This window comes from Globicephala melas, chromosome 12, assembly GCF_963455315.2.
Source record: "Globicephala melas chromosome 12, mGloMel1.2, whole genome shotgun sequence".
Lineage (NCBI taxonomy): Eukaryota > Metazoa > Chordata > Mammalia > Artiodactyla > Delphinidae > Globicephala > Globicephala melas.
The window spans coordinates 63,983,069-63,998,142 of NC_083325.1; the positions used below are offsets into that span (position 1 = coordinate 63,983,069).

A 15,074-nucleotide genomic window follows, 5' to 3' on the forward strand; every position below is an offset into this window, starting at 1 on the left:
AATCTAATGGGAGAAATCTCTCATTAAGACCGAATTTGGTAACGAGGATCCTAAATTATGTCACCTAAAGCAAGTCATTTGTTTTCTCTTAATCTCACTTTCCTCTCTTGCAACGCAGATAATCCCCAAGGTTGCTCCTAGCTTAAATATCCTGACTTCAAAACAATCTGCAAGTTGCCAGAGTTGAAAATGCCAAGGAATAAATAAAGTATGACATTTACTGCATAACATATATCATGACTAGCATAAGTACCCTGTGGGAAATAAACACACTTTTATGTATCTGTGCTCCTACAGGAAAGTATGTATGTTTAACAAAGTGAGTACTAATTTACTGCCTTTTTAGTAACACAAGTTTATACAGGAAATGAGGCATGTCCAGTAACCAAAAGGAGTTAGGTACCAGGTGAGAACAGTACATGCAGATCTTTATACTGTGTGAAAATATGAAGTGTTTTGGAGATTCTGGTTTTTGCTGATGGACAGAAATGCCATCACACAGTTCAGCAATTTGACTTCCAGTTGAAAGCAGGAAAAAAAACCACCTCTGAGGTAAATACTTTTCCTAGCCAGACAGACCATTTGGCTGTTTAACAGGGATCACTTAATTTAGATAAAGGAGGAGTTCACTCTCTAAGAGGACATATGTATTTCTTAAACTCCCCCACCCCGGGAAGCAGCTTCACACTGGGTACACACACCCCTGGATCCTTTTTTTTTTTTTTTTTTGGCTGCGTTGGGTCTTCGTTGCTGCGCGTGGGCTTTCTCTAGTTGCTTTGAGCGGGGGCTACTCTTGGTTGCGGTGCGCGGGCTTCTCACTGCAGTGGCTTCTCTCGTTGCGGAGCATGGGCTCTAGGCACACAGGCTTCAGTAGTTGTGGCACACAGGCTCAGTAGTTGTGGCTCGCGGGCTGTAGAGCGCAGGCCCAGTCGTTGTGGCACACGGGCTTAGTTGCTCCGCGGCATGTGGGATCTTCCTGGACCAGGGCTCAAACCCGTGTCCCCTGCATTGGTAGGCGGATCCTTAACCACTGCGCCACCAGGGAGGCCCATGCTTGGATACTTTTATTTAAGGGAATCAATTCCTAGATCTTGAGCCTTCATGTGTTTTCTTCTCTAAAAGTGCTCTAACAACACACTTGCCAATCTCCTTTTCCCTCTCTCCTTTACTCAGTGTCTGCTTTCTCTTCAAGGCACCCTCTTGCCCGTCTGGAATCTCTCTAGGTGCACTGCCCTACAATGTGAAATTATCAAAGGCACCAAACGAATAAACAATTCACAACTATATCCCTCCTGAGGGACACAGTCACAGGAAAAGGGATAAGTCTGATTTATTTCATAAGAAAGTCTGGTTTTGCCAATTAGGTTAGACGGCAGACATCATTCATAGAGTAAATGAGCCAATGCTGCTGCTGAAAATATGTTGAAAGCCCATATTTAATAAAACATGCCAGAAATGAATCTACTACACCCATTTAATTTTTGATTTAAAAAATGCAGATATTGGCTTAAAAATGTGTGAACACCTAAGTTTTTCAAAATTATTTTAGGAGCTAAGGCAACAAAAAAATGTTAGAAGATCAACATTCAAGAGCAATCTTACCCAAGGTATTTTATACAAAACACAAGCTTTGTGAGACTTCTGCTAAAAGAAGAGTTCTGTGGCCGAATAGGATTGAGAAACGCTACATATTCTATATACATTTGCACAGGGAAGACCCCCTGAGAAGTTCTTTGGCGAGGACTCGGTTTTCTCTGTTTAACTTGGTATTCTCCACACTTTTGGCCATGGAATCTCTTTTCACACACCACCTATTAACATCGAGCTGACCTAGTGGTCTGTGGAGCACATTTTGTGAAATGTTGCTCTCTTGGGTCAGCCCCAGGGACTACCATATGGGTCTCTTTGTGATTGTATTTGTTTCAACCTAGGCCCTACTGCAGCCATAGCCTCATGACCTGTAACTGTCCCACATTTATAAAATAATCATCTAGCATGGGGTGGATTCAATCACTGAACTCACTCAAAGGAAGCAAACCACTGTGGGAACAACTCCCTGCCTTCCAATCCTTCTGTCTGCAGGGTAACATGACAGAAGAATTATCAGAGCCCAGAGAACAGCCTGTATTTATTTCTCAATACATGTGTGCTACACATGGAAGATGCACATCTCTGCTGGTCTTGGATTTCCGACTATAATCTATAGACAGTACATTAATTTCTCCTTGAAACATTCATAGTAACATTATCTATTATGGGCTTTCCCCATGACTCGTGATACAACAGGCTTCTTCCCATTGATTTTATAGCCCCAGAGACTAAGGTCAAAGAGCTATTGGAAAACACAATGTGCTAATGACTCACTTCACCACTGTCTTTCCTGAAGAAAAGTGAATAAAATAAGCAGACATTTCCTTTTTGAATCTTATCCCAGTGATAGGAGCACAGTAAGAGGACACACCAGAAAATGATTTTACAATGGATGGGAATGGGTCCCAAACTGATTTTAAATGCTAAAATGATACTCAGGTCCAAATCAAAACTTTAAATCCTTACCCCAAATATTGTGCCTATTTAGACTAGAAAAAGCAGCAGGAGTTCCAAGAGGATGTCTAGGCCAGTAAAGTAACACCTTCACATCAGTAAAACATATCAATTGCCTCTTGGTCATTGAGACTGCAAAACATGATTCAGCATCACATTAAGTACCCCCCCAGTTTCTGGGATTAAATCACTAAATACAGCAGAGCACTGTGATGAATCTGATAGGTAAATAAAAAGAATTTTAAACATTTTAAGTACTTTGAATAACTTAATTATCAAGTCTGGTTGACTGCAGTCTTAGTTCACGCCTACTGACTTTCTACTATGATTTCCCAAATATATAGCAATAACAGTGGATTCTAAGTTTCATTTTCATACCCACATTAGTCTCCTATACATATTGCTTATTTCCTCCTGGAAAGAAAGAAATATCAGAGCAATAAATTCCCTTATGTTAATGGAACTGAAGGGAACTTTAGAGAAAACACTAACTGTAGCGAGTGTTGCATAAACTAAGAAGTCACAGAAGAACATGCTGAAGGAAGGGAAAAGTCACTGAAAAGTTTTACATGAAAACATCAATGGATATTACGTCACTAGTCACAGTTCTGAATATTAAAGAAATGGTATTGGCCACATGCTGCTAAGTGAAAGAAGACAGACACGAAACACTTACTGGATAATTTGAAAGTTCCTAAAAAGACAACTCATCTATGCTTATAATAGTCGGGACAGTGATTACTTCTGGAAAAGAGGGAGAAAGTAAAAATTGAGAAGGGACAGAGGGAGGATTCTGGGGTGCAGGGGATCTTCTATTTCTTGACTTGAGTGATAAGTACACAGTTATGTTCACTTTGTGATATTCACTGAGCTAATTCCCTGTGATGTGTGCATTGTTCTATATATAGGTTACACTACTAATAAAAATTTAAATAGATAATAAACTACATAATTTCTAATATTATCAGACTTTTTTCACCAACACTTTTTCAACATGGCCTCATAAGTTTAGACGTAAAGTGACCTCCCAGTAATACAAATAAAGATCTTCAAGGTGTTACAGACCGATTTCTAAAATTGCCGCAATTCTCTACCTCTTTTTGTATCCATGACCCTGTCTGTGTGACTTTGTAACTTCTCCCACTAGCAAGCAGAGTCTATTTTCCCACTCCTTGAATGCAGGCTGGCCTGTGACTTCCTTCAGCCACCAGTTACAGCTGAAGTGACAGTGTGTCAATCCCAAGCCAAGGCCTCAAAAGCTTTAGATAAGACATCTTGTGGAAGATTGCTGAGCCATCCCTGCTGAAGCCATCCTGGACCATCCAGCCCCAGGCAGCCATCAGCTGATCACAGACCCAAGACTGAGCCTGGCTCACATCACCCATACCCGGCCTGGGTCAGCAGAACTGTCCAGCTGCCCCCAGAAGTGTGAGAAACACATGATTGTTTTAGTAAAGTAACTGTTAACTTACAGGGGAAGGGAGAAGAGGTGATACAGCAGGGGAGTGCCTCAGGAGGAGTGCTCAAAAGGAATGCAAGCTTAAACAAACAGCCTCTAGAGGCCTCAACAGTTCTGCTTGTTAAGGACTTCAGGATAAAACTAAGGTACAATGGCTTGCTAATAACAAGAGAGAAAAACACTTATTTTACCTACAAAGCAGACACATTTAAAACAAGAAAACTTGCTGTGAAAGTAAACAATGAAGTGTGGAGAACTCTGATTTCTAAACCAAGTTACTGAAAGCACCTAACAGGAGAGTCTGATCTAAAGAGTAAAAGAACCAGAGAGCATCTAATATCCCCCCCAGTGCTGCTGCTTTAAGCCATGGTTTCCCCACCTGTAACAAGCAGATGCAGTCGTTGTCAGGAATTAATGACATAAAAAGCATGATAAGAAGTACTACAAACTACTAAGTAAATGTTAGTAGCACAGAATGGGGGAGAGGGAGCCCAGGCATCAGAGGTAGATGCTAGCACTCTCCAGGTATGCTATCTTCCATTACTTAATTTCTTTGAGCCTCAGGGCTCAGTTTCACTACAAGTTTAAAAAAACATAACACTATCTCACAGGGTTACTGTGAGAATTATGACATAGCTGAAGCACCCAACCCAATGGCTCCACTAAATAGGCATTCAATAAACACTAGCAAAATACATAAACAGGTAGATAAAAAGATGTGTAGGCGATAATGACCAAAAAGGAAATTTTATTGTATTAGAAAAGAGAAAGTTATCAAGTTTCTTATGCAAGTATTACCATAAGGAAAGAAGTAGCACATAAAGAAAATCAACAGTAATTAGAGCAGCAGGTGGCCTAGCTAGTTCCACCTCAGGAGAAAGTCTGGAGAAAAGTTGGGTGAGAACCTAAGAATACTAGAGGAAGCAGTTGGGGTAGGTACAAAAGGGTTAAAGTGGGCTTGAGAGCTGGAGAGCTTAGCAAACTTAGACCTTTTATGGCATTTGCTATGTCAGGATCACTGTCACTAAAAACATAGTTATGTCTACAGATCATCACCGTCTCCCTTGTTCCTTGTTACCATCACTGCAATAAGACCCAGAACAAGGTGAGTGGGCCTTGAAAGAGATGGGGAGACAGGGAGGAAGGGAGCATGGGAAAGAGAGAAAAAGGGAGGGAGAGTCCAGAGCACTCACTACAGTCATCCCTTGATATCCCTGAGGGACTGGCTCCAGGACCCCTCTCCTCATGCAGATCCCCAAATCTGTGGATGCTCAAGTCCTTTGCATCAAACGGCATAATACAGCCAGCCCTCCATATCTGCAGATGCAGAACCCACGAACGTGAAGGGCCGACTGTACTAATTTGAAGACATTTATATTAGCTCCATGACAATTTGGTCATAACCCCAAATCTCTGAAGCAAACCAAAAATGTCAATGAAGGAAAAACAAAATTAACAAAATTAATTAACAAACTATATCAACTTCCCATGTATTTAAAATAAAACCTTGAAAGAAGCTTACACTCACTAGCCTTAGGCACCGTAACAGACAAACTTCAAATTCAGCCTGCCTCAACCCCCAAGGTACCTCAACTGACTTACCCACCTCCACTGGTGCATGTTTTCCCACGCCCGTGTCTTAGTTCCTTTCAGCCCTAATAACTACCCTGCCCCATATATCACCGTCTTCCCCAAATTACAATTATTTGAAAGTAAAATTATTTTTCTACATACAAAACTCAGACAAAATTATTAAAACCAACAGGAGTCAGTTCCAAGATTGTTAAAAAAAAAAATAGCAATCTTGCTCATAGCCATATTCAATATAAAGTACCTGGGGAAAGCCTAAATGAAAATGTGAAGAGCCTATGTGAAGAAAAACATACTACTTAACTGCCCTTTTTGTGGTTTCAAATTTGTAAAGAAAAGGAAATAAGGAAGGAGAGGAGGGACACAGTCAGTGGGCTCTCTAAGCCTAGTGGGAAGGGAAATTGTACACCCTCTCTGAAGCCTAATGTGCATAGGATGAATCAAAGCTTGGGAACCAATAATGTCTCTTCTATACGTAATCATAGCTTCACATGAAGGTTTATGTTCAAGTACACCCCTGACAGCATTATATATATATAAAGGAAAAAAAGAAACTAATCTGAAAATCCAACTTTAGGGGAATGGTTAAATGAATTATCCTATATCCATTAACTGGGATTCTATGTCAGCATTAAAATAATTTTTAGAAGGTTATTTAACAATATCAGAAAGTGTTCATTATCTATTAAGTAAAAACACAGTTTTCACAACTATCCATGAAATATAATCTCAAATTTATATATATGTATATATATATATACATATATATATGATTGGTAGAAAATATAACAAAATACATTTATTTGGTATTTTTATTTTCTATACATTTCTCTAGTTCCTAAATACTAAACAATAGGTGTGAATTATTTTTATAAACAGGAAAGAAAGTGCTTTTTTTTTTTAAAGGAATATGTTTTTAAATGCCATCTGTGATTTTCGAACTCAATGGGAACTGTCCTCTGAAACTGCATAGTGTTTGGTTCATTTCTTTTACAGCACTAACTACATGCTGCCTTGATGTTTTAATTATATGTGAGACAGTGATTTTTGTAAGGGTAGGAACTGAGTTTTATTAATATATTTCTCAGTGTGCCCCCACTTAAATCGTCATTAAATATCCATAAAACAAATGAGTGAATGCACGGCAGGTGGTGAATAAATTTATGTTGATGGGCTGCTTAATTACAACGGTTAAAAAGACTATTATATAATTATATAATTATATAATATTTATATATATGAAGTTTTATAATATATAATTATTATAAATTATATTTATTATAAATTATATATAATTTATATAATTATATATAAATTATAATTATAAATTATATAAATTATATATATATTATATATATTATATATATATTATATATTATATATTATTATATATATATATAATATATATATATATTATATATTATTATATATTATATATTATTATATATATATATTATTATAATTATATATAAATTATAATTATAAATTATATATATATTATTATAAATTATATAATATGAAGTTTTCTGAAAAGCTTTTCTGTATTCTAAAGGAAAAGCAATAATAAATAAATAAAAATATATTGATACATGTATATATATGTTAAAAACCACATTCTGGGGCTTCCCTGGTGGCGCAGTGGTTGGGAGTCCGCCTGCCGATGCAGGGGACGCTGATTCGTGCCCCGGTCCGGGAAGATCCCACGTGCCGCGGAGCGGCTGGGCCCGTGAGCCGTGGCCGCTGGGCCTGCGCGTCCGGAGCCTGTGCTCCGCAGCGGGAGAGGACACAGCAGTGAGAGGCCCGCGTACCGCAAAAACAAAAACAAAAACAAAACCACATTCTGATACTGATCTCTTAAAAAAAAAAAAAACCTCAATCCTGATATGGACACTTTGTTTTTGTTTTTAAAGTAACACAGTAAGTTCATGCTTTGGCATTCACCCCAGTTCCTAACATAAAGCAATTACAGATAAAATATCAAGGTCAAAAACCGAGGTCAACATCCCAGTAAACCTGAAATGGTACAGAAATACATGGTAGCTGGTGGTCACTGAAGCTCTGGGTCTGCTGTCTAGAAAGCAGCAGGGGAAGCCAGGAGTTTAACACATTACTGACCAGGGGATTTTGGCAGAAACAAACGCCTGTGGCTGTAATACGTCTCCAGTCAAAAGTGGGTTTAACAACTGAGGATAACAAACTAAACCTATTTATGCAAAAACACTCCTCCCTCAGCAACTAAAATCCAGCTAAACTTTTCAGTTTGCTTAAAAAGTTAAATAAATACATTTTAAAAAATGAAAAAAGAACAGGTTAGCTATGAAAAACAATGAGAAATTTTGGAACTGAAAAATAATCTTAGAATTAAAAGTGTAACAGATGGGATAGAATCTAGATAGGCATAGTAAAGCAGCAATTAGAAAATTGGAAGACAGAACTGAGGTATTCACGCATAAGGCAGCAAAAAAGACAAGAGGATAAAAGCACAAAAGACGTGTTATAAGAGACACGAAAACCAGAGGTTCCAACACTTGTCTAAAAGGAGTTTCAGCTGAAAAGCACGGTGGAGAAACAATATTTTAAGAGATAACAGCAGATCATTTTTTCAAATTTGAGGAAAGACCTGAGTCTTCAGATGGACAACACAACACTCTGCCTACTGAGTAAAATCAAGATAAATCCAAATATAGACACACATCGTGGTAAAACTACAAAACATAAAGAATTCAGAGATGATCTCCAAAGAGAGAAACATTATCTACAAAGGAAGAAAGTATCAAAAAGAGGTCAGAAAGACACTGGTATAATGTAGGTCAAAAGTATTGTTGGAAAATAACTGTTATCCTAGAATTGTACACCTGACTAATCTTGTTACAGAATGAGCTCAAAATAAAGATATTCTCAGACATGTAAAGTATATACTTCTCAGTGATCCCCATTTAAAGAGCTGTTAAGGGATGTGATCTAAAAATATAAATTAGCAAATAAAAATACAGGATACCCAGTTAAATTTGAATTTCAGATAAACTAATACTTTTAAAATACATGTCCCAAATTATTTGCTGTTTGTCTGAAATTCAGATTTAACTGGGCATCCTATATTTTACCTGGCAATCCTACCACAAAAGAAAACATGAACCCACAAAGCAAGCAGAGGACACAAGAAACAATGCTGAGTGCAAAAACTGATACAGTGTCAGTAAATTCATTTTACTATTAACTGTATGAAAAAGACTATTTACATTAACCATACCTTTGAAGATAATTCTAAAATGATAACTCTTCTCTAAGCCACAAATCCATTTTCTTTTAAATGTGCAAGAAGTTGTCATAATGGCCTTTGGACATTTCTATGTTAAAAGAAGTATAAATCCAACAGCTGTTTTCCAGCATGTATCACAAAGCCCGTTATATTACAAATGATACATGCAATATATTACAAATGATACATGCAATTAATCACAAGAAACATAAGAAATTTGTCTTAAAATTAGGCATCACTTCATCTCATCCTACCTGTCTGTTTTAACCCAACACTATGCCATAGGCCACATTCTTTTCTCCAGCCAAGTCAGTTTTCCTGAGGGTCTCTCCTGTACTTTCTAGTCCCCTCAAAGCACTCAAAGACCAGTGTTCCTCTATGTGTTCACCATACTCCATTCACAAGCAATTTTTTGACGATCATTAAGGCGTCTGAAATGTAAGCTACAGTCCAGACGAGCTCTTCATAACCAAGAAGTTCCATGTACAGCTTCCTTATATGGATTATTAACCAAGATTGGTGAGTTTCACTTAATGACAGAGAGATGCCCCTGAAAAAAACAGTGCATTATCTTTCCAATGGTCTGAATACAATTCAGTTTTAGATGCACATCGGGGCACTTTCTATCAAAAAGGAGACCTGCAGTGAAAGTTTTAATAGAGTATTACTGTCTTAGTGTATCTGTGTTGTAAATTTATTTTATTAAAGCAGAATAACCAGTGTAATAAAATAATGCCAAAAGAAAGTTATGTGGACAGCTCTTTCGTACTTGCTTTAACAGGCTCATCTGGAGGCAGCTGAAATTCAGCTAGATGGATGAGTGAACAAAGCAAATCACATCCTGCTGATTCAAACTGATTTAATTACACTAAATCCAAAGGGCAAGACCAATGTCTTATTCATCATTCATCACATATCCTCAGTCTGTAGCTCAGGAGTGCTCCACCAACTAATGTTTGTGGATTATGGAATATTTTTTAAAGATTTCAAAATTATTCTCGAAAAAGGAATATGCATACACTGGATTCTAAAAGTGTAGACGTCTTCTAGCTATGTATTTTGGCATTGCCCGCAGCACCTCTGCACATGCTAAAAATGTAGAAAACAGTAGATTGATTAATTTACAGTTATAAAATCAAACAGGTAAGTGATTTTAGCATATCAAGAGATATTTGCTTTTAATAAAAGATTTCACTGAAAAGACTGGTCCCCAAGTAATTTCAGAACCCAATTCTAGTTTTAAAAGTTAGATTTACACCTAATTTTTAAGAACTCATTTATTTCATGGCAAAGTTATGGGCAAATGACTAATCAAAATGCAGGGAAGAAGTATGAAAGTAGGAGTTCCTATGATCATTTCCATGAGGTACTACTTCATTTAATTCTAGTTCTACATCAAAACTTTAGAATAATAATCAAATGACAAAAGCTGCTCTAGATCCACCAGGAAATTTAATTGTATTGTTTGTTATGATAAATGAAGCAAATTATAACAATTCCATAATGTTGAGGGTAGTGAGGCAAGGTTTTAGAGCTCCATGTGTTTACATGTAATAAATCATTCCTTTGAAAAGATAATTGTAGCACCACTAGAAAGGAGGGGGAAAAAGAACCCAACTTTTAGGGCAATTATTTGAAAGCTCCTCAAATTAACTTGTGAACAGTTGGTTCTTTGTTACGGAGTGGCCATTATGAAAAGTTGTTTCAGGACATTAATTCACTTAGTTGAAGGAAATAATGTAATTCTAGTTATTAATCACTTTAATTTTAAATGTGCTTTGTAAACTGAGAAGACATTAAACTCCAAGAACAATGTGGAATGCACAAGTAATTAGATGGTTAATGGGCTTTTTTTGAAAAACTGCAGCATAAAATCAAAAGGCTTCAAGGCTCTAGGAAAATCCAAGTGTATATATGTAATGTGAGAAAGTTCTACCCAATTTTAGTGACCAATAATATCACCAAGGGAGTGAAATTAAGCCCTTCTCTCAAAAGCAATTTCAATAGATTCATATTATGTTATGAGTCAATCTTCTCTGTAGTGTAATTTATCTGTGCCTTCTTGAGGCACCATGAAACAATTTTCTGTGATACTTCACTCCAGAATTCACGCCAAAAAGTACAACACTGTTTTGCAAATATCTTCCTGAGACAGACATAAGCCAGGATTTGGCGTTACTGAACGTCAGTGCAACTGACTGAGGTGGAACCATTTGATATGCTCAGTATGAACAAAACTTGCTAAAGGTCACTCCATACCGGCCAAACCAGAAGAGGAAAAACCAATAAAACCTCAAGGAATTATTTAAAGGATTCTCCACTTTATTTTGCTAAATGAGATGGCAAATGATTACCTGCAAATTTTCACTCCCACTTCTACAGTGGTATTTTTATGAATATGAACTGTTAGAACCTTGAACCAGCCAGTGGAAGGAATATGTTAGATAACCACCCTTTCTTATTAAACAAAACCAAATTGACATTAATTGCTTTGACTTCTACTCGTTCTCAAAACAGATGGCATATCGTACCTACATTAGTAATACTTCACAGATATATATAAAATTGGTAAAGGAGGTCATACTGCAGACAGAAACAGAGGTGGCTTGGGAGTTTAATCCTAGCTGGGCCTCTTAATTATCTGTGTGACCTTGGACACTCTCTGTCTCTCTGTTTCTAACTAGGATTCTTAAGGTCCAAATCCCACCCCACCCCGAGAAAATAAGTATATTCTTCATCATCTGACATTCAGAGAAATTAGGAGCATCTGACCTTTCTGGAGAGTATCTACCAATTAGCCATGTTGGATTAGGATGGTGAAGGATAAATAAGGATCCTCCTCTTTCTACAGCTTAATGAAGCAACCAGATATGCCTGATCAAGGGGACACTTCAGGAAACTACATGTCTAAAAATTGTGCGACAGACCAAAAAGTAATTTCCCTCTTCTCATGCACAACCTCTGTCCTTGGTGACAGAGTAATACTGGCGTCAGAGTACTGGAATGAAGCTACAGAGTTATTTAACATTGTGTACTGCATAGGAGAGAAAGTCCCTGTAGCACCCCAAGCCAATAGTTATTAAGGATCTGCTGGATCACCTCTAAGTGCTGGAAGCTCAGTACCTCCAAAGGTGTTTCATTACAGTGATGGGGAACTCTAACCCACAGAAAAGGTTTGCTTGCAGTTGTTGTAAATATGCCTCCTTATAACTCCATTCTATTGACTTTGGCCTTTGAAGCAACTCATAAAAGTCTTGTTTTGTAGGAAAGTTGATCAAACATTTATTTAAAGCCATGTTTGTAAGGCAGCCATTACATTTCTCTTCTGTCTCAACTTCTCTAGGCTAAACACCCTCATGTTTAACACCAGGCCCTTCACAAGCCTGGCTGACCTTATTAGCCGAAAGATAATGAACACCAAATACCCAAACCCCAAATTCAGTCTGACTGGCAGAGTACAAGGTCATTACTTCCAATGCCCTGCTCATTCTGCTTCTACTAACACATCCTCATAATGGGCTAGGGCTTTTCATGTATATTTTTATCCAAATCTGTGAAACAACTTGGTTTATACTGTAGAATATACATTTAGCCACCTATTCATTCTTCCATCCATTTAATTCAACCTTCCATCCATATAATATGAACTTTTAATAATATCTTAAATTCTACTGATTCTTACATAATGTTAATTAACCCATTACTCCCATGTACCTAGCAGTACTACAGGTTTGCAGATGTTTCTCAAAAAGCACCCTGGGCAACCTCTCCTTTGCCAACATTCTTTCATCTAGGATGAGGGCTTATAATATTTGAAGGCAAAACTTTTTAAAGACATGGTATATCTATGTGCATTTCAAAAAAAAAGATTCTCTTTAAGTCAGTAAAAGTTCCACAAATCATAAAAGTTAAACAGACACAGTATTATAGAGACAATTTACTTGAGAAAATTCTCAGGTAATTAAGATATTCCTTTGACACGAACCATTTTAATAGGGATTAATCTATATATTGTTAACATTACCAAAATCTACTCAGCCCTATAAACACATACTGGCCAAGAAGAGAGAGCCTGAAACCACAAGTCCAAGGACATGTGCTGTGTTTTGATATGGATTTTCGTTCAATAAGACTCTTGAAGTCTCTTTCAACATTTATTCCAAAGTACACATAAGTTACTAACACCACCACCTTCATCCTAGATGCGTACTGGGAAATGAGCAGCATTAACTGGGCACCTCCCAAAGTAACTGAAACGAATTTGCTATTATATATGGATACTAAACTAGGCACTGGTAAACGTGAGTTACAACTTCAGCTCTATTTAGCCACAGGAAAGTCATTTAACCAGTCTGGGCTTGAATATCCTCACTTGTAAAGTATAGACACTGAACTGGATGATTTCTGAAGGTCCCTTGACTGTATGTTTCCATATACATTGAACAAAAGCACTCAGGGCTGTCAACAAACACATGAAAGGATGCTCAACATCACTAATGATTAGAGAAATGCAAATCAAAACTACAATGAGGTATCACCTCACACCAGTCAGAACGGCCATCATCAAAAAATCTACAAACAATAAATGCTGGAGAGGGTGTGGAGAAAAGGGAACCTTCTTGCCCTGTTGGTGGGAATGTAAATTGATACAGCCACTATGGAGAACAGTATGGAGGTTCCTTAAAAAACTAAAAATAGAACTACCATACGACCCAGCAATCCCACTACTGGGCATATACACTGAGAAAACCATAATTCAAAAAGAGTCATGTACCACATGGGCTTCCCTGGTGGCGCAGTGGTTAAGAATCCGTCTGCCAATGCAAGGGACACAGGTTCAATCCCTGGTCCAGGAAGATCCCACATGCTGCGGAGCAACTAAGCCCGTGTGCTATAACTACTGAGCCTGCACTCTAGAGCCCGCAAGCCACAACTACTGAGCCTGAGTGCCACAACTACTGAAGCCCGCGTACCTAGAGCCCATGTTCCACAACAAGAGAAGCCACCGCAATGAGAAGCCTGTGTACCGCAACTAAGAGCAGCCCCCACTTGTCGCAAATAGAGAAACCCGCGTGCAGCAACAAACACCCAATGCAGCCAAAAATAAATAAATAAATTTACTTAAAAAAAACAAAACAAAAAAACCAAAACGAGTCATGTACCACAATGTTCACTGCAGCTCTATTTACAATAGCCAGGACATGGAAGCAACCTAAGTGTCCAGCAACAGATGAATGGATAAAGAAGATGTGGCACATATATACAATGGAATATTACTCAGCCATAAAAAGAAACGAAATTGAGTTATTTGTAGTCAGGTGGATGGACCTAGAGACTGGCACACAGAGTGAAGTAAGTCAGAAAGAGAAAAACAAATACCGTATGCTAACACATATATATGGAATCTAGAAAAAACCAAAATGGTTCTGAAGAACCTAGGGGCAGTACACGAATAAAGATGCAGATGTAGAGAATGGACTTGAGGACACGGGGAGGGGGACGGGTAAGCTGGGATAAAGTGAGAGAGTGGCATGGACATACATACACTACCAAACGTAAAATAGATAGCTAGTGGGAAGCAGCCGCATAGCACAGGGAGATCAGCTCGGTGTTTTGTGACCACCTAGAGGGGTGGGATAGGGAGAGTGGGAGGGAGACACAAGAGGGAGGAGATATGGGGATATATGTATATGTATAGCTGATTCACTTTGTTATAAAGCAGAAACTAACACGCCATTGTAAAGCAATGATACTCCAATAAATACGTTAAAAAAAAAGCACTCAGGGCATTTCACATTTAACTACATAGTTTTACCCTATTGACTAAGAAATGTGTGTTTGCTCTGATATTTAATACCTGAATACTTCAAGGTAGCCAGAAATAGTCTGATGACAGAAAAAAGGGGACTCTGCTGCCCAATCATATGTCAGTAAAGAAGTAGCACTTCTAGGTCCATGTATGTGTCACATGCACACACACCCACACGTGGACAGGAGGTGACTAGCGTGGAGCCCACAGAGGGCTCCATAATGTAATCCCAACTCTCCTGGATTTCATCACAAATAGACAGAAGGGGGAAAAGTTCCATAAAGTTTAAATGGTAGTGAAGTAATTCTAGCAACAACACACTAAACTTCTATTTCCTAAACAGAGGGAGCAAGAGGTGTTCTCCGTGTAACCTTCACATGCTGGGCTAATGAACAAAGCATGGCAAAACAACT

The 15,074-nt window shown here is 37.9% G+C and overlaps 1 protein-coding gene across 13 annotated transcripts in view; it reads right to left on the bottom strand.

Moving 5' to 3' along the window:
* Positions 1–15,074, bottom strand: part of LTBP1 (latent transforming growth factor beta binding protein 1) — a 424,584-nt gene that overhangs the window by 162,708 nt on the left and 246,802 nt on the right. The gene's annotated exons all lie outside the window — the stretch shown is intronic.